General features: G+C 40.6%; 1 protein-coding gene across 4 annotated transcripts in view; it reads right to left on the bottom strand.

Moving 5' to 3' along the window:
* NTM (neurotrimin) overlaps nucleotides 1-18306 on the bottom strand; it is a 973593-nt gene that overhangs the window by 414286 nt on the left and 541001 nt on the right. The window lies entirely within an intron of this gene.

The following is an 18306-nucleotide window of genomic DNA, read 5'->3' as shown; positions in this document are numbered from 1 at the left end:
TCTGGGGATAGAGAGTAGGCAACAGTGGCTTTGTTTTGTTTTGTTTTGTGTTGTGTTGTGTTGTTTCCCTATGTTATCAAATACAACAAGGAAGCCAAATTATAATAACTGTTAAGTAACAGAAAAATGTTCATTCCCAAAAGCCATCTCAACACGACAGAGACAGAATTATTATAATTATAAGGGTCCTGGGGCCATAAAAGTCCTTATACCATGCAAGTAGTAACCACAGCCTCCATGTGGTAACAGGCATGTTAGGGATGACACAAGCACTTCACCCACCATATCCCCTTCACTCTAACTACTTTCGATTGGTAGGGACTGATGTCAAGTTTGCAGATGTGGAAGCCAAACTCCAATGTGATAAAGAAAAACAGAGCCCCAGGCTTTTCTCTTCTTAGAGTTGGCCACAAAGTGGTTGACCATGAAAAGTTGAGCAACTCTACAATGAAGATCTCAATTAATTCATCATTAGGCCCGTTTACCCTTACATTTCTCTGGTAACTTTTTCTGATATTAAATTCTCAGGGAAACTCATCTGCTACTTTTGGCCAATGGGGACAGGACAGTTTGGTATATAGACAAAAAAAAATTAAAAAAAATTAAAAAAAATTGATTGTCGACGTATAGCCACAAAGAAAGATTTTACTACCAGGGATGGAGAAAATGATATCTGTGGGGAACAGGTGAGTCTTGTTTGTATTTTTTCAAGAAAAAGATAATTCTCCCATTTTAGCACTAGTCCATTCTTGCAAAGGCCTATTTCGTTTCCATTTTACAATGGAAAATTGTGGAAATAGGAAATTGACTGATTTCACCAAGTAAGATGTTATATGCTAGCAGACATAGGCAGGAGATTATGTTTGCTGACTTTCAGTTTGCTAAGTTTGGGGTTCTTCTTTCCCCAAAACCAAGGAGTCACCTCCAATCATCCATCCATCTATTTTAACCACCCCTCATGTTCGCTGCCAACCCCTCTTTGTATATTCCTCTTCACCGCCTCAAGTGGAAACAAAGGCCAGCAATAAGGAAGGCGAGGGACTCCTTCTGTCTTGGAGCCATTTCCCTGCAGGTGGGAGAATGGCAGCACTGATTCCTGTCATGATAAATTCTAATCCTGGCTCGTGCATCTAATTCCCAGGTAGATACAAATGAGCATTAGTTTTTGCATCTAGGAATGTGGGTAATGACAACAGGCCTTCCCAAGGGGCCGACATACATGATTAACTCTACAGTAAAATACTTAGAAATCCATTTAAGGTGGAAGATGCTCTATTAATACATTTTGCCTGCCACCGCTTCATTATTATGGCTGGGAAGAAAAATAATTCTTACGGGCTCCTTAAGATTATACCAGGCTGCATGCAGTTGTTATAAGACCGTCCGACCAGCGTTGTCTCTGGTCATGAAGGGGTAGTACTAAGCTGCAGTATTCCAGCAGTTGCTGAAAAGGAATCCAGCAGAGCTCAGGTAACGCTCAAGGTGGACAAAGAAAAGCCACTCGTAACCTCACGCCTGCTCTTTGGACCCAGGGATCCAAACTTTATATTGAAAAATGGAAGTTTAGAAAGGGGTGAAAGGTCAAATATGCCCGCAAGGCATGTTTAACAAGGCAGAATCCATTTCTTTCAAACTCCTTATTGAAGTGGTTTGAATAGATGAAGATGAAAACCAGGTGTAAGCTCCCTTCCCACCCCCTAATCCCTAAATATAACCAACATTTAGTGGCTTATCTTATATCCTGTCTCTTGCTTCATAAAAACTGCTGGATTTATTTTCTTTTTCCCAGCATATCCGAGTTAATGAAAAAGGGATGACAGTCAGAGCAATTTCATTATTTGTGTTCTTTATAGAAACAACTTCCTTTCTGTCTCCTGGAAAGCAGATTCCTAATGAGCGCCCACCTCCACCTTCTTTCCCCCATCTCCCTCTCCTTCCTCCCTTCCCTTTTGCATACACATATACTGTACACATAAATCAACTTGTCACAGCTTGTCTCTGTGCTGACAGCTGTAATTGCTTCAGGTTATAAAAATATCTATAGGACAATGCCTTTCAAGCTCACAGACGTGTGCGCGAGCGCGCGCTAGCACATACGCGCACACGCGCATACACACCGCCTGAGCAAAAGAAAACAATCATAGTCCCCTTAATAATCCTGTGACTGCAAAGGAGGGATGTACAGGAGCTTGCGGTGCAGACTGTGGAGTGCTGGCAGGCAGGTGAGAAAACAGGAGTAAACGGAGACTTCTGGCAGCGGTGGCTTCTACACACTAAAGCAGGGTTGGAACAGGGAAGAATTCCCAGTGAAAGGGAAATCAGCTGTTGTTTTTGTTTTACTCTGTTACCGCCAGCCAGCCTGGTTAGCTAAAGAGCTGTGAATATTCCACACACAGAAGGCCAAAAGAAGAGCATTCGCTTAAGAAATGCCAGTTCTGCTTCTCCTTCTTGAAAAAGGCTAAAGGCCCCCCTCTCCTGGTGGAGATTCCAAATAGGAGCGCAGGCAAGAAGATGACAAATGCAGGGTGCTTAGAGTGGCATGGCACCAAATAGACACTGAAAGGTGTAATCAGAGAAGGCGTTGTCCATCTGAATAAATAGATGCCTGTAGAGGAGAGAAGGGCTGGGCTCTGGAAAAACATATACCATTCTTCCTCCTACACGAATATAGGATCAAAATAAAAATCATTGTTCAGCTGGGCTGGAGTCTAGCATGTTAGGATTTTAGCAAGAAGAGCAAAAGAGGGGAAGAAGCCTCCACAGGAAAAAAAAAAAAAAAAAGAGGTTACAAAAAGAAAATGGAGAAGGAGGATCGGAAGAAAAGACAAAGGTTCGACTACTTGTGGACTTCAAAAGCCATAAAACTTCCTAAGAAATACATAAAATGAAGAAATGGTCAGTAGAACAGTGGGTATTTAGATAGAAAACTGGAAAGGAGTTGGGGGAAATGATAAAAATCAAAGCACCAAAAAAGCAAAAGTCAGACACCCAAAAAGGAACTTCCCAAGAGCTAGGGGTCTGTAGAGCAGAATCTTTGCTCATCTCAATTTTGGTTCAGAACAAGACCCTGGACTCCCAGAATCACAGAGTGCTACAGTTAGAGGTGACCTTGGAAGATGTATGGTATGAGGTGTGATCAAAAACTATGGTGAATGCTGCTGCTGAGTGCCATCCGACAGAAAGGCAGGGATCTTCAGTACAGATCTTCAGTGCGTGTCAAACCTTAGTAACAATGTGTGACATGTTTTAACTTGTTTGGTGCAGTCAGTCAGGTGTGAGCTACGGTTGAGACAAGGTGTGTTTTAAAGTGTGCCATAAATCATTCTCCATCATGACAGTGTTCCATGTCACACATCACTTCTGGTATACAGCAGTTTCTGTCAAAAACATTATGGTGTGGCCTCGCCACCTTATTCACCGGATCTGGCACGGGGCGACTTCTGGCTCTTCCCCACAGTCAAAATGACCATGAAAGGAAAACGTTTTGAATCAATTCAGGACATCAAGGCAGCCATGACAGTGCAACTAAAGACACTCACGAAAGATGGCTTCCAGAACTGCTTCAGAAAGTGGCAAGAACAATGGCATGAGAGTGTGCGAAGCAACGGGGAGTAATTTGAGGGGGATTAATGGCAATGTGTCTTTTACTGTAATAATTTTTTGGGGGATTTAAACATTCACTATATTTTGTGATCACACCTCGTATAACACTCTCATTTCATAAATGGAGATTGAGCCCCCAGGACAAAGGGGCTCAGATTGTCATAGGGACATAAAGTTAATAACCAGTAAATCAGGTAAATCAGGACTAGAACTCAAGATTCCTGCTCCTGTTCCAGTGTTTTTCCCACTATACCTGCCAAGTAAGGACACTTCATAAGAGCTAAGTAGTAAAAATATCTCCTTTGGCTGTTATGTCTACAGATAAGGGAGATTTATAGGGGAAGTGATATCCTTACTGCCCATTATATGTCTGGGTATCCAACTATTCAACTGAAGTCAATGTTTTCAGTAAACTTTGTAGCAACATGTAGACTTTGAGCTCCTCCTATGTACCAGGAATTGTTGGAAGTTAGGAACACAAAGATAAAATGCATAATCTCTGCCCTCAGTTTGCTTATCGTATAGTGCTATTGGATTTGTCAGTGCTTTTATTTGTATGTGCATTCATGATTGTTAAAATTATAACGAACTCAGCCCGGCACTCCCTGTAATGCTTGAGGACATTCTCATTGCTGAGAAAAACAGGCTGGAATCTGCCTACCCCTTTGGAACAGTTTGTTCCATTACACTTGTCCAGATAGCCAGACACTGACCATGGTTTTCTAAGCTTCATTTAAAGTGGCATTAGGAGGGGAAGGGGTGCTCTCAAGGATTCGTAAACGTAGGGAAGAAATTCATCTACTCAACAAACAAGCATTTAGTAAATACTAAACGCCAGCCATGCACTATGTGGTGGGTTTAAGCTGGGGATAAGAGAGACAAAACAAAACCAACCAACGTGGGTCTTATCCTTATAAAGCACACTGTGTAGCAGGGGAGCGGATTCAGGACATCGAGGCAGCCACGATAGCACAGCTAAAGACACGCACGAGGGGAGCGGATATTAAATGAAAAATTTCACAAAACGGTGGCTGTAATTGTGAAAAATCCTATGAGGCATAAAATGGAAGAATGCATATGACAGAAGGTTATCATGGAATCTGGAAGATCAGGAAATGTTTCCCTAAGGAAGTGACTTTAAATGGGGACTTTAAAGTGAGAAGGAGATGAAAGGACAGGAGGTAAGGACAGTAATCTAGTTGGAGCAGGACAGAATCTCCATAGCCCAAACCCAGAAGGAACATGGGCAGACGCTGCCTTTTATATTCTTAGGTAGTGCTCACGTAAAGGGAGGATGGGTGTGTCTGAAGGGCTATATCTGATTGAAAACCTCTAACTGCTTCAACATTCCGCGTCCATGCCTTCATCGATTCATTCAGTACATATGTATTGATTAAGAATGACCATGGGATTTGGAATCAGACAGACCAGAAGTCAAACACTCATATTCTCCATTACTAACTGGGTGACCCTGGGGAAATAAGTTAACCTTGTTTGTAAAATAGTGGTGATAATGATACCGACTGCACAGGGCTGGTAGGAGAATGAAATGAGACAAGAGATGTAAAGAGTTTAGCATAGCGCCTATTACATGGCAGGGCTGACCACATGGTAACTATGTGCTTCTGCAGTAGGACCAGAAAGGACGGCCAGGGAACCTGCTCCCTTCCTTCACAGGAGCTCTGGGCGTGATATTCCTTCAGAACCCAGGATCCCGCTGAGCACAGGCCTGTGTGCACCATCTGTGTACACATCCTGAGGGATTTCATCCCAGACACAGAGCAGAAACATCATGCTGAGATGTCATCATAAGGGGAAGTAGCTCGGCCTTCAAACCAGGGCAGGAAGAGGGGTGACCCTCCTGCTCCCTCCCCAGTGTCACAACCCAGCGTTCTCCAAAAGCACACAGGATACAGGCCTGTGGGAAACAGTCTGTGCTTGAGAAAAAAGATAGGGCTTTCTCTTTCTGTGACAGCCTGGGAACTTTCATTTGTCATGTTCCCACATATACCTGGACGGTAGAGAAATAAACTGAAAAAAAGATGACACCTCCATCCCATCATAAGGTAGGCAAAATGCCCTCTGACCTCCTTCCGGTGAAGCTTTTAGCCCTTCTTTAGTCCTGTGGGTTTGATGGCTGAATCCAAAGCCTCCTGGGTCTAGAACTTAGACTAGTCATTCAATAATAACAGTCTGACTCATTTACAAGGAACAATGCTTCAGGATAAGCCGGTACCCACTGTGCAAGGTAGCAAGGTTGCATGCAGACATTCACCTACATGCATAGACATTTCTAATGTTTTCAGGATGCAGCCCAAGCAGAGTCAGGTGGTGGCTTCTCGTTTACAAAGAGCTCTTTGAACAGCAAGCTCACCAGCCCCCAACTTGGAGCTTAAAATCCCAAATTTACTGTCAGAGGAACTTGTCTGTTCCCCTGCACGCTTTTCTCCCTAAACATTCACCTATTACACATGTTTTTCTTTAATTCTCTTGTTTCCTTTAGAGGTTTAACTCTTTGTTCCCCAGCCAAGAGCAACAACTGAAGAGGTAAGTGATAAGGAGACAAGAGTTTGCTCAATAACATGTAGGCTCAACTGTACTTATTATTAGAGGTAACATTTTGTAAATATCATTTTGTAAACCAGAAAATCTGGCTCTAGTCCAACTCAAGTCATCATTCTGTCACCTTAGATAAGTCACCTGCTTTCTTGAATGTTTAGCTTCTTCATTTGTCAAAAGAACCAACATCTTCATGATAAGTTTGTCTTTGAGAACATCTACTGCTAATGTATCCAAATGGGCTAATGCACTTTTGAAAGCTAAAAGAACTGTTCTAGAGTAAGATGACAGCTCAGTAGAGGGGCTGGGGTTCAAGGGTATTTATTGCTTTCAAGCCTCAAGTCTGCCACTCTTTGGCTGTATATAGCTGCCCAAGTCACTTCCACTCTCCTTCTAAATGAGGAGTTTGGATTAGATGACTTCCAAGGACTCTTCCACATCTAATGGTCTATAGTTTTAAAATGAAACTCAATAAAATAAAGAGTTTCTCGACATTCTTCTCAAACTCAGTTTATCCTTCATATTTGCTTATCAGTTTCTTCTATAGAGAAATAGCCCTCCCCCTCATGCCCTTCCACTCTTCTCATTCACCAAAGTTTCCACTTCAAAAGTCAGAAAACCGCTGTACAAAGTAATAAACAAATTGCACTGGATCTAAGGCAAGCTGATGGAAGAACGAAGAAGATTAAAAATCTTCTGATAAAGGGTTTCTTTAAGGAGAAGAAAATCCCACAATGCAACCAGCAATGTTAATCTTCAATAAATATGCTCTTAATATTTAACTGGCATTTATTTAAACTTACAGTAACTGTCCTATTAAATCTAAATTAATTACCCATTTGGGAATCTTCCCCTAAAGCCTAGCTGGAACATGGCTGTCTAGATCATAGTCTATGCTAGGCATCCAGCCATAAAGAGAATATTTAAGCCACTTTAAGACTAGACTATTAGAATATCATGGTTGGAAGGGCCTTTGAGGTCAACTGGACTAGTAAGTTTTATAACCGTGTCTTGACTGTCTGTGGGATTATTTTTCCCATCTCTCCAATAAGGGCTTATTGTGCATTCCTTATGTCTAATCCATCTCTCTATTTCTCTTCCTCCTCTCCTATTTTATTTTGAAAATCTCTCTCTGTGTGTCTCTCGTTCTCTCTCTCTCTCTCTCTCTCTCTCTCTCTCTCTCTCTCTCTCTCCCCTCTCACTCTCCTTTCTGTTAGTGATTTTTTTTTTTCATTTCGACTCCATATTTTAGACTCATTCTGCTGTGTTTTTGTCTCAGCCTCTCCTGATTTTCTTAGGATAAGCCATTTTGTACACATAGCAAATTCTGTGTACACACATGTAATGTATCCATATCCATATATATTATTTTATGTGTCACAAAGAACATTTTATAATAGCGATTGTATATAAAAGACTAAATTCTGTGAAACAATCCCTGAGTAACACGGCTTTAGAAGGGGCAGTGAGAGTGGAATTGGGTTGAACTGATCTTTGTTATCTCTGAAATCAATCAATATTTTTTATTATATATGTGGTCCCAGCTGAACTTCTGGGCTGTTATTTTGCTATGATTATAACACATTTATAACATTTCTATACCACACACATACGTGTGCACATGCACACATGCACACGCTCACACCCCGGTTTCATCCAATCAGTTTACTAGTGAAACATGTGGATTAAAGATAAACACCTAATTAGATGGGTTAGTGTTCAAGCTGAGTTAATTTTCCTTAAGAAGTGGGAATTGGTGGAAACTAAAATAATTTACCCCAAGGCTTCTAAAGGTGTAGGTCCCTGAGTTAGATTTATAAATGTTCACTCTATGCCTTGCAGGGCCGGGAGAGGGGGTGGTGATGCAGGGAGGGGTGGCATCAGAGATGAAAATGGGCAAAGTGAATATGGCCAAATGGATGAGGAGAATGTGAGCAGATGAGAAGGCATGCCACGCGTTTTTAAGAAGACTACACATATTCTCAGCTGTTTGCTTGTGGAAGGCTTGCATTTGCGCTGCCTATGGGAGCCATGTTTTTTTTGTTTGTTTTCTTTTTGTATTTCTTGCTAAGCTAATACACAAACCATCCCACTTCCTTTTTTCTTCTTTACTTCAATTACTGTCAAGTTAAACTAAACACACCACACAACCCTTACAGTGTCTTTAAAAATATATTTTGTATTCATAGCTCTTTATTCTTTATTTTATTTAGTCTTAGAAATTCAAGAAATAATTGAACACATTTCTGTATGCTTGGGCATCATTCCGGCTTTTACCTTATCTGTGCATCTTTACTCATTACCCTTAGAAGCTCAGGGCCTTTCACGGTGCAGTAGAGAAGACTGCGGTTAGAACGTCACCTCCCTTCTAACCTGGGAGTTGATGTGGGCTAGCCCTCCTGGAAATAAATGATTTATTCCCCCAAAACTTTTGTACACTTTCTTCATCTAGTTTTCCAAAATATTACAAGTCATGCTGAAGGTAAGTGAGGAAGTCAGAACAATTTATAAGTGGCTTGGGAGCCTGGACTTAAATATTACCCAGGTAGCTTTAAACCTGGGAGAGAGAGAATGGGGAAAACGTGAGTGTCCATGTGAGTAAGTGACAACATGTGAAAATAATTTATCTACATTTTCACAAAAGGTTTGACAAGGTGTCAGGGTCAAAGATGCCTTTAAAAAAGTGAGTAATGAGGATACGGTTGCTCTTCAAAAGCAGAAAATTAGCTTAAAGCTAAGACACAGATCAAGGCTAGATTGACATGTTTCTATATGGAGAAGTATTAATACTAGATTCCTCAAGGGAGAATTTCTGGGACAAGTCAAATGTAATTTTTTTCTTTCTTTTTTTTCTTTTTCTTTCTTTTTTTTTTTTTTTATCAGTGATCTGCCAAATGAGATTCATAGAGAATTTTCCCAAGTTTGCAGCAGACATTAAGTTCCCTTAATTAAATTTTCAGGTGACATGGATGTGCCTGCAAATAATCCAAAAAGTTATATGAGTGTGTAAAGAAGTGGACAAATACAATGTAACATATTTTAGGAAAAATCATGCTTGTCAGGTGCTGGACTCCGGCAGTGGAGTAAGGAACAATGATGAGGAGTGGACCGGGTACGGATTTGGGATTAACGGCTTTCACTTTAAATCCAATCTCAGCAAATTTCCAGCGTGACCTTGGATAATTTTCTTACCTCTCTGAGCCTCCATTTTCTCCTCTGTTAAATAGGAATATCACCTACCTCATGTATTTGCTGTGAGGGTTAAATGAGATAGTACATGTAAAGTACCCATGAAGTACCTGGCATGCAGTACAGACTCCACAAATGATAACTAGTGATTATTCTTTCACAACACAGGAGAACAACGCTGGAAACAGTGATAGCCAGCGACTCCCAAGCTACAGTTTTTACAACACATTTTGGAGTATAATACTATAGATTATTATCTGCAGGTATCAGGATATTGTACAAAATAGAAATGTTGGGGCAAATATTTATGAAAGCTATAAGGATATTGGGAAAATAGAAATAAAGAAATGTTTCCTTTACACACAATTACTTTTTACTGTGTTATATTACATCATATCATATCACGTCATATCATATTATTATACTATATATTACACTGTTACTGTATTCAAATATTACTTACGAGGTCAGATAATTAAGTTTGTGAACTCATCCTAGAAAAAGTGCTACATACCTCATTGTTGGATATCACTATGGTCACCTTTAAAGTCCTCCCCTTGGGAAACTATACACCGACGCCAGCACCTAGTCCACCCTTCAAAGCAATTTTGGAACTCTTTTTCTGGAATGTCCCTCAGAGCTGTTGTTGTATTACCCTTGATGTCCTGAATGTCACCAAAATGTCTTCCTTTCAATATTTCTTTTATTTTTGGGTAAAGAAAGAAGTCACAGAGGCCAGATCAGGTGAGTAGACAGGGTGTTCCAATGCCGTTATTTGTTTACTGGCTAAAAACTCCCTCACAAACAGTGCCCTGTGAGCTGGTGCATTGTCGTGATGCAAGAGCCATGAATTGTTGGCGAAAAATTCAGGTCATCTAACTTTTTCATGCAGCCTTTTCGGCACTTCCAAATAGTAAACTTGGTTAACTGTTTTGTCCAGTTGGTTCAAATTCATAATGAATAATCCCTTTGATATCAAAGAAAGGTTAATAACATCGTGGCAACAAGTTCGCGAACTTAATTGTCAGACGTCATATTATAGTTTTCATTGTATTTCACAAATAGTACAGGGACTTTACGTGCCCAATTCTGAAGACTGAAATCAGGAGTGGGTCACTTTTGATCTCTCCTCCCTCACCACTGCCCACCCCCACTTATTTCATTTAGTCCTTCTCTCACTTGTGGGTTCTTCATCCAAAACACCTTTCACGTCCAGCTATCTTTCTCAACCTCAACTGCCTCACCCTGGCCTAAGCCGTCATCTCTCCCTGCTTTCTTATTTGGAGTACTGAGATTCCCTCTTACATGAATTTCCTCCATCTGCTCTTGCCAGATCTATTTGAAGCTCCACATTGAAATAAAATTTTCCTGAAAATCTGACCATGTCACTCTGATTCAATCGTTAGTGGACCCATACAGTGAATTGAATAAAACCTCAAATCTTTTGCGTGTTTTCTGAGGCCTCACAATGTGGCCTCTATTTTCACTTTTTTCTCCTGACGCTTCCTTTATGGAGCCACATCAGTCTGTATTTTAATTTATAATTATTTTAATCTACAAATGTTCCCCTTTCTCAATTTGGGGCCTTTGCATATGCTGCATTCCTGCCTAAAATACGATCCTCACATTTTTTTTCCGGCTAAGTTCTATTCATTCTTGTCAGTTCTAACTTCCTCATAAAGACCTTACTTTAACTATTTCATTCCATTTTGGTAAATTCCCACTGCATCGGTACTTCTAACATGCATAATGCTTACAATAGTTGAAATTCTGTCTTTTTCTCTGTTGTATTCCTGAACCCTGATACAATGCCTGACACATAATAGACTTTGGTAGAGATTTGTTGAATTTAAATGAATAAATAGTACAGCTGGGGAAAATTCAAAAATTATAATGATTTTCTGGCAGGGACTTCCAAATGAAGGAACATTTAGAAAATGAAGACATTTGGTATTTATGAAGTGTAAGGATAAGGTGTACACAGACTTAATGATCAAACTCTAGCTATAAATAAGATAAAAGAACCCCAATAAATTGAAAGATGGTAGTTTAAGGCTAAAGACAAGCATGTCTGTATAAAAGGTTATACAGGCAAAAATAATATCTAAATAGGATAAGGGAAGGTTTGGATAAATTAGTGGGTGACAGACCCATACTGGTTTATTAGGTTAGGGGTGTCTGATGTATAGCTCTAACCTTTGAAGTATGATTCTCATGTAAAATCACTGTTGTCCAAAACAGGTAAGTAGGACATCTGAATTGATATGACCTGTTATGACCTTTCTAATGTCATGTTTCCATCTACCCAGTAATTCTATTGTCTGCATTGTTGAGGATAAGGAATTATGCTTATATTTCCCCCTCATACCTTGAAGCCATCCATTCTAGAATATTTGTGTACAGCTGGTAAGAGCATGTTTCAAATGCTGCAAGAAAATGCATGTGTGATTTGTGTGAAAAATGAACGCTGAGCAGGGGAAAATTTAGTTGGACTGCTTTCTATTCTTATTCTCCACTTCCTTGGCTGTTTCCTCCATGTCTGACTCCTGACTTCCACTCTTAACAGTGGCTTGGGACTCCTGCTCCACTCTGCACTCACTGCTTCCTTGAACATTACCTCCTGATATATTCCAGGCACTTTCCTCACTTCCCTTCACAACCTCCTTCCAAAGACTCAACTTCTAATAACCAGAAGAGCTGGGTTACAACATGTCATTAAATTCTTGGTTTCATGGTCTTTCTTTTCCACCTCATTGCTTCCCTGAGTCAGCCTATTTCTCAGGGCCTACTGAGGAATGATCAGTTCTATATAATTCTTCATTTCACTCTAGGGGAAGAGAGCTGTGACAGCCAGAGTCCAAAACAAAAGATAATGACCAGGCCTGTGTTCTCACTTTATGTTCTATATGATTTGCTTCTCCAGAAGGTGTCTAACAATGACTTCATTTGGGAAGCTATGTTAGTCACTTTTATTTCCTGAAGACACAGCTGAATAACATACACATGATCCCAGAGATCCAAAGAAATGGCAAGCCCAAAACCAGAAGGGCTCTAGAAAATTTTCTCCAAAATCAAGGTTCAAAGAAGTTAGTTGGAAAGATTGTTTCTGATTGCCCAGCTGGAATGATAACACCTTTCTGACATTTATTCAGCAAGTATGTACTGGGGTAGATGATGTGATTCAACTGTGATACCCTCAGTCCGTCCCTCAAGGCTACAGTCTGCTGCAGAGACAAACATTAGAAACAATTATGGAGATAATCAATGAGTCACTAGTGGAATACATATTACAGGGGAAAGTGGAAGATTACAAGAGAACAGGAAAGGGAAGGGACAGTGTCTTATTCATAATCCCTCTATCTCAGCTCAAAACAAGGTAAAATATATTCAATAATAAACCAATCTAAGAAGGATGAATGAATGAATAAACACCTAGAATCTAACACCTAAATATTTTCCATGAGGCCAGTTAGTTGTACCATCCCCTACCAAACACCTCTACCAGGTACCTTTCTTTCTTCCAAGAGGCAGTAGAGTTCTAGAGAACAGGGGTGCCCTTCTCATGTTGTTATTTATTAAACCAAAATAGGAGAAGTTTATAAATCAGGCTATATAAATATTTTCAGCACACTCATTGTGCTTTTGGGAAAGCTAGCTTACCACACTCTCAGAAAAAAAATCCACTCTAATCCCAACATCCAATTTATGCGTTCCTAGCACTCTCCATCCAAGAATAGCATTAATAATAATCAAACTATTAGCCAGGGTGCTTGGTCTGAAAAATTCGAGAAATGATCTTATAAATTATTTTCCAAGGATATCATATTTAAGCATTAACAGGCACAATTGACTAAATTCTGGGAATTGAGCATAATTACATGGAAATTGACAGGACACAAATGCCAAGAATCCTGTTAACCTTTCATATCTTGAAAAAAAAAATATTCTTGTAATTAACTCTTTCCTTTGTCTTAAATGTTACTGGTGACTATTTAGAGGCATAAGCAAACACAGAAGTGAATGGATTGCAAAATCTTGATATTTGTTTGGAGTCCTAGAGTTTCCTAGGCATTCCATAGAATAACGGAGTACTAAATAGAGCACTTGGAATTTGACTATTTCCAGAAGTTGTTTCCATCTTTGTGTTTGTTCTGCTCTAGTTCTCTGCTTATAATTATCCACACTGAGTAGACACTCCTTTGCATTAGCAATTATAGTGAAAACGTAGGTCTGAAGCATTCGGTGTCTAACGCAATTTCTGACCTGTTCTATGTCTTTGGAAAAGTCACTGCACCTTTTTAGTGTTTCATATTTCCTATCTGTGAAGTGAATATAATAATATTTAACTCTAACAGCAATAATATTTGCATAGTACTTTAAACTTTACTGTGGACATTTGCATCCCTTATCTCACTTGTGTAGGAATATCTCCTTCATTTTCCCTCCTTTCCAACTCCATTGATACCACTAAGGCACTCCTTGTTTCTTTTCTCTACTGATTTAATTAAATCCTAACTCATCTGCCCCCAACTCTGCCTTTATTTAAACCAGTTAAAACTTCCTTATAGGGGCAGCGTAGACTCCTTGGGGGTGGGAAAAGGTTGGGGGAAGATTGGTTGTCGTCATAATTGTGGAGACACTGAGGCCACTTAGTAAATGCATGGGGGCCAAGGAAGCCAGACGCAGACACTCACTCAGCACAGGATAGTCAGTCACAGATGTTGACTGTCTGCCAAACATTTAGGTGAGTGAAACCCCCTTTTTTTTTTTTTCTTTAACCGAAGCCTAACATGTACTGCATTTGATATATGAACACAAAATATTTTTGCTAGGTTTTAATGCTCACTAATCTTCCAGGAATGAAACTACCTGCAAGCTAGGGAACATTGTTCTTTTGGATTTTCAGATCTTCGCCAAGAGTTGTTCAATAGTTTAGAAAATCACATGATCGATAGTAATGATTATCATGGTATTTGAGTCCCAATTCTACCCCCGTATACCAGTCTTTCCTGCAGCCGTCGCATTCATGGAGATTCTATTTATGGACACATGCATCTATCTATACTTCATTACATTCTGTGGTATATCTGTGCCTAAGATTTAGTTTACATTTATTTGATTATCAATCATTTTCTATTTGTTTCTCTTGTAGTAGAACCAGTTAAGATGTTACATAGGTCATTTTTTAAAGTAGGTGCATAGGTAGCTTATTTTATCTATAAACTTAATTTTGTAAAGTAATAAGGTATTATAAAATATTCTTTAATGAGATTTTGGTCAGAAAAAGTAGATAACTCCTGACATAAACAATTCCATACACAGAAGCCAGCTTCATCTTGCTAAAGAATACCTCAGCAAAGATCTTCACCTGTTCAGGAAATTTCAGCGGCTCCCACGCCTGTGACAAGTTTGGCAATCAAGGCCCTTAAAACCACCCCAAACTAACTTTCTAGGCTTAGTCTGTGTTGCAACCCTACTCCCATCTTCATCCACCATCCGGTGACTCATCAGCCTCTCTCCAGATTTCTAAATCCCATTCAGACTTCCAGGACCAGTTTCCATTTCTTTCATGAAATGTTACTTTGTTACTTTTATTGATGTCCCATATGCCGGTTCCCCATCCCCCTTCACTGGTTCTAAACAAACCCTTTTTAGGAGATATATATATATAGTTTTATCATAGTTGAATATTTATTTGTCTGATCTCACCAAGTAGGTTATAATCTCTCTGAAGGCAGGTACCATTTCTTGTTCATTTTTGTACCTTTCCTAGGCTGAACCAAGTATGTGGCCCAGAGTGTGAGTTCAATAAACACTTAGTAAATTGAATTGACCTCTGAGTAATTAAGAGAGGTAGCCTAGGTACTATTAGCTTTATTTCACACATGAGGAAAGTGGTATTTTATGTAGAGCATCAGATAAGCCATGCTGTAGAGGGGAACATGCTATTATCTCCAGCTCATTCAAGGCTCAGATCTGCACCTATATCTAGAGAGGTTGGCTTATATTTTTGCTGAAAGAAAACAAAGCTTTCATCTCTAGATGTGCTTTCCAATATAAGAGATTGGATTTATACCACTCACTATGCCACTGATGATGGCAAAGCTATCTCTTAAAAGCTTGTCACCAAATAGCACTGCAGGTTCTCTCCTTCTAAGACTATATTCTCAACGGAATTCAGCTAGAAATAAGAGTTGAGTTTCCCAGAAACCTCCTCAAGCTTGCCTGGTGGCAGAAGGGTCAGGTTCCAGCTGCGCTCCCTGGCACAGCTCCAACCTTGACTCAAGCCATCCATCACAGCCAAAGCCTGCCCTTCTCGCATGCTGCTTGAGTTGGAAATGGAGGTGGCCTTTTAACAGAACGTTGTCTTAGAATTGTGTGAAGCAAGGCTGACAGAGAAAGGAAGATTCATTCGTGACACCAATCATGCTAATATCTGTCACCAAAATGACATTTTCCCTTTAATGATGAAAAATGCATCAGGCAAAAGGGAGGAGAACGAGTAACTTTCATGTGCTGCTCTGGTCTGATAGGGAGGAAACCTCTACTGCTGCTGGTTAGCAATGTGAGGAGATGAGAGGAAGGATGGCCAGTTGGTTACTGAACAAACACAACTGGCACTTGCTTTAGAAGAGAAGGGCGCAAACAGATGGAAGCCTGTGGGTTAGACAGTGTCACTGAACATCTGACTAATTTCTCATTAGGCCTTCTGCCTGCTTTTACAATAGACTAACCCTGTTTCTTTTAGGACCAAGCAGGGTCCAGTACTGGTTTTCAGGGCTGCCATACACGTATTTTGCCCTATCCAGTTTTGCAGAGCTAGTCAACCTCACAGGAATGCAAAGCTGCGGGCGGTCTCTAGCCCTCATTCACGTACCCTCTGTTGCGTGGAAGGGCTGTGGCGGAGGAATCCAGTCTACTCTGCAGGCACCACATGCATGTCCAGGAGAGTCTTATGTTGCGGTTGACCTGCGAGTGGGGCAAGGCACGGCAGAGCCAAAGCTTTACAGACTAAACACACAGAGAAGTGGGGACTGCAAGGAGACTAATTAGGGAAGCACATTGCTGGCAGTTAGAGAGAAGTTGCACAATTGTCTCAGGTGTTCACAGAGTGAATATTTCCCAACAAATCGCAGATCTTTATCCACAGTTCTATTGTTTACAAAGGACCTAGTTGCTGACACCTATATAAAATCCTTTTTTTTTTTCTCCCCTCCTTTCTTGTCTGCTGGCAGAACCTGCCTCCCACAACACAGGCTAAAAATGCCAGGTACTCACTTTCCTGTCTCTTTTGTAGCTATGGATAATTACGCTACACAGTAGATGGGCTGGATATTCCTCCCTAATCAAAAAGAAGCAGATGCACTCCTCCAGGTTCCCTTTGTTCCTGCCTTGGATCGCATTCCGGTGGTGGTGTGAGGCTGGAGAAATGCAGCCACCACTCATGGAATGAAGACCCCACATCTCAAGCATGATGAAGACTAACTATGAAATCCTGGGTCCCAGAGGCTATTACTGTGCTATTGGACAACCTACTTCTGGGCTTCTTTGATATCCTAATTTCCTAAGCCTCTGTTAATAAGGGTTTGATTGCTTGCAACTAAAAGCATCCCAAGTATTACTTTCCCATTTCATAGGAAAAATGTGTTAACATCGTAATGATGGTACTCTGCCTACTTTAGATTCCTTTACTCAGCCTTGAACCAGTCTTTCTTTGTATGCACATCTCTTCTGCTTTCAGTGGCCAGATTTGTCTTATTCTCCTACTCTTATAAATACTGGCATACACAGGCTGGCTAATGCACCGACTCCTATTCCACCAGGGTACTTCTAAAGTTTTTAAGCTTTTGCAATTCTTTACGACATTAACACAACCCCCGCTCATTAGCTAACCTGCCAGCAAAGCTGCTCAGCATCATTATCTTCTTTATGGAGAAGGAAACTGAGTCATTTATGTCCCTATATTTGCATGAGTGGGCTTCTGGCTCCCCCTGTCCTCCTCCAACATTCGCACTTGAAAATATATTTTAGACCAGCAGTGATGCAATTTCACCGAGCCTTCTCCTGAACAACTGAGCCCCCTGAAAAACCACAAGTGCATATTTTTATAACCCCTCACCCTATTTGGAATTCCTATAAATAACCAAAACCACACTGCCTACATCCTCAGTTTTGAAAGAATACGCTGTCTTTGTTTGATGTTCTTGGCCTTTCCTGCCTCCTTTCCTATATCCTTCTAGACCAGGAAGAATCTTCCCACATAGAGCTCAAAGGTTCAAAGTGTCTTCTAAGCTCCACAAATGACACTGGAGCTCTACCTCAGGGGAGAGAAAAGATGTGCCCAGACTGTTCCCAGGGAAGGAATAATAGGGACAGGAGCAAAGCATCCTGTCTGGAAGCAGAAGTGCTGACTCAGTGGATTCAGGCAGGCTACCCCCACCCCCGCAGTGGGCCTTCTGCAATGATACACTGCGGACTGCCTCTGCGGACTGCCATCAGGAGAAAGACTCTTGCTCCCAGATAGCATGGGCTTGCCTGAGTGCCACTGACAGTGCAGGGCAAGGAGCAAGCACTCTCTATCGGTCCTGTCCACACTGTGATCCGCTCCTTGAGAGGAGGACACATTGATTTGAGATGTCTCAGGACCCTTAAATTCCCTCCACCACCTAAATTCAACCACCCAGAAGGCAGGACGTTGTAACCCTTCTGGACAGCAATGAAGTCAAATGCCCAGTGGAAGCACTGGAGGAAGTCCATATCCAATAAAAAATGCATGCAAGAGAACAGGTGAAAAAATACCATATACCCGACTTAAGTGAGAAGTCAGCCAGGATTTCGTGATAGTAAAGGAAATTACACACTGCTTGACAGAAGCTATGCATATATACACAAAATTTTAAATCACATACATTACTTTTTTATGGAATGGTTGTTAGACTTTTTAAAGTGATAAAG

The sequence above is a fragment of the Rhinolophus ferrumequinum genome, chromosome 25, assembly GCF_004115265.2.
Source record: "Rhinolophus ferrumequinum isolate MPI-CBG mRhiFer1 chromosome 25, mRhiFer1_v1.p, whole genome shotgun sequence".
In the NCBI taxonomy this organism is placed as follows: domain Eukaryota; kingdom Metazoa; phylum Chordata; class Mammalia; order Chiroptera; family Rhinolophidae; genus Rhinolophus; species Rhinolophus ferrumequinum.
Note: the sequence above shows the minus strand (reverse complement) of the source record. Positions and strands in the feature narration are given on the sequence as shown.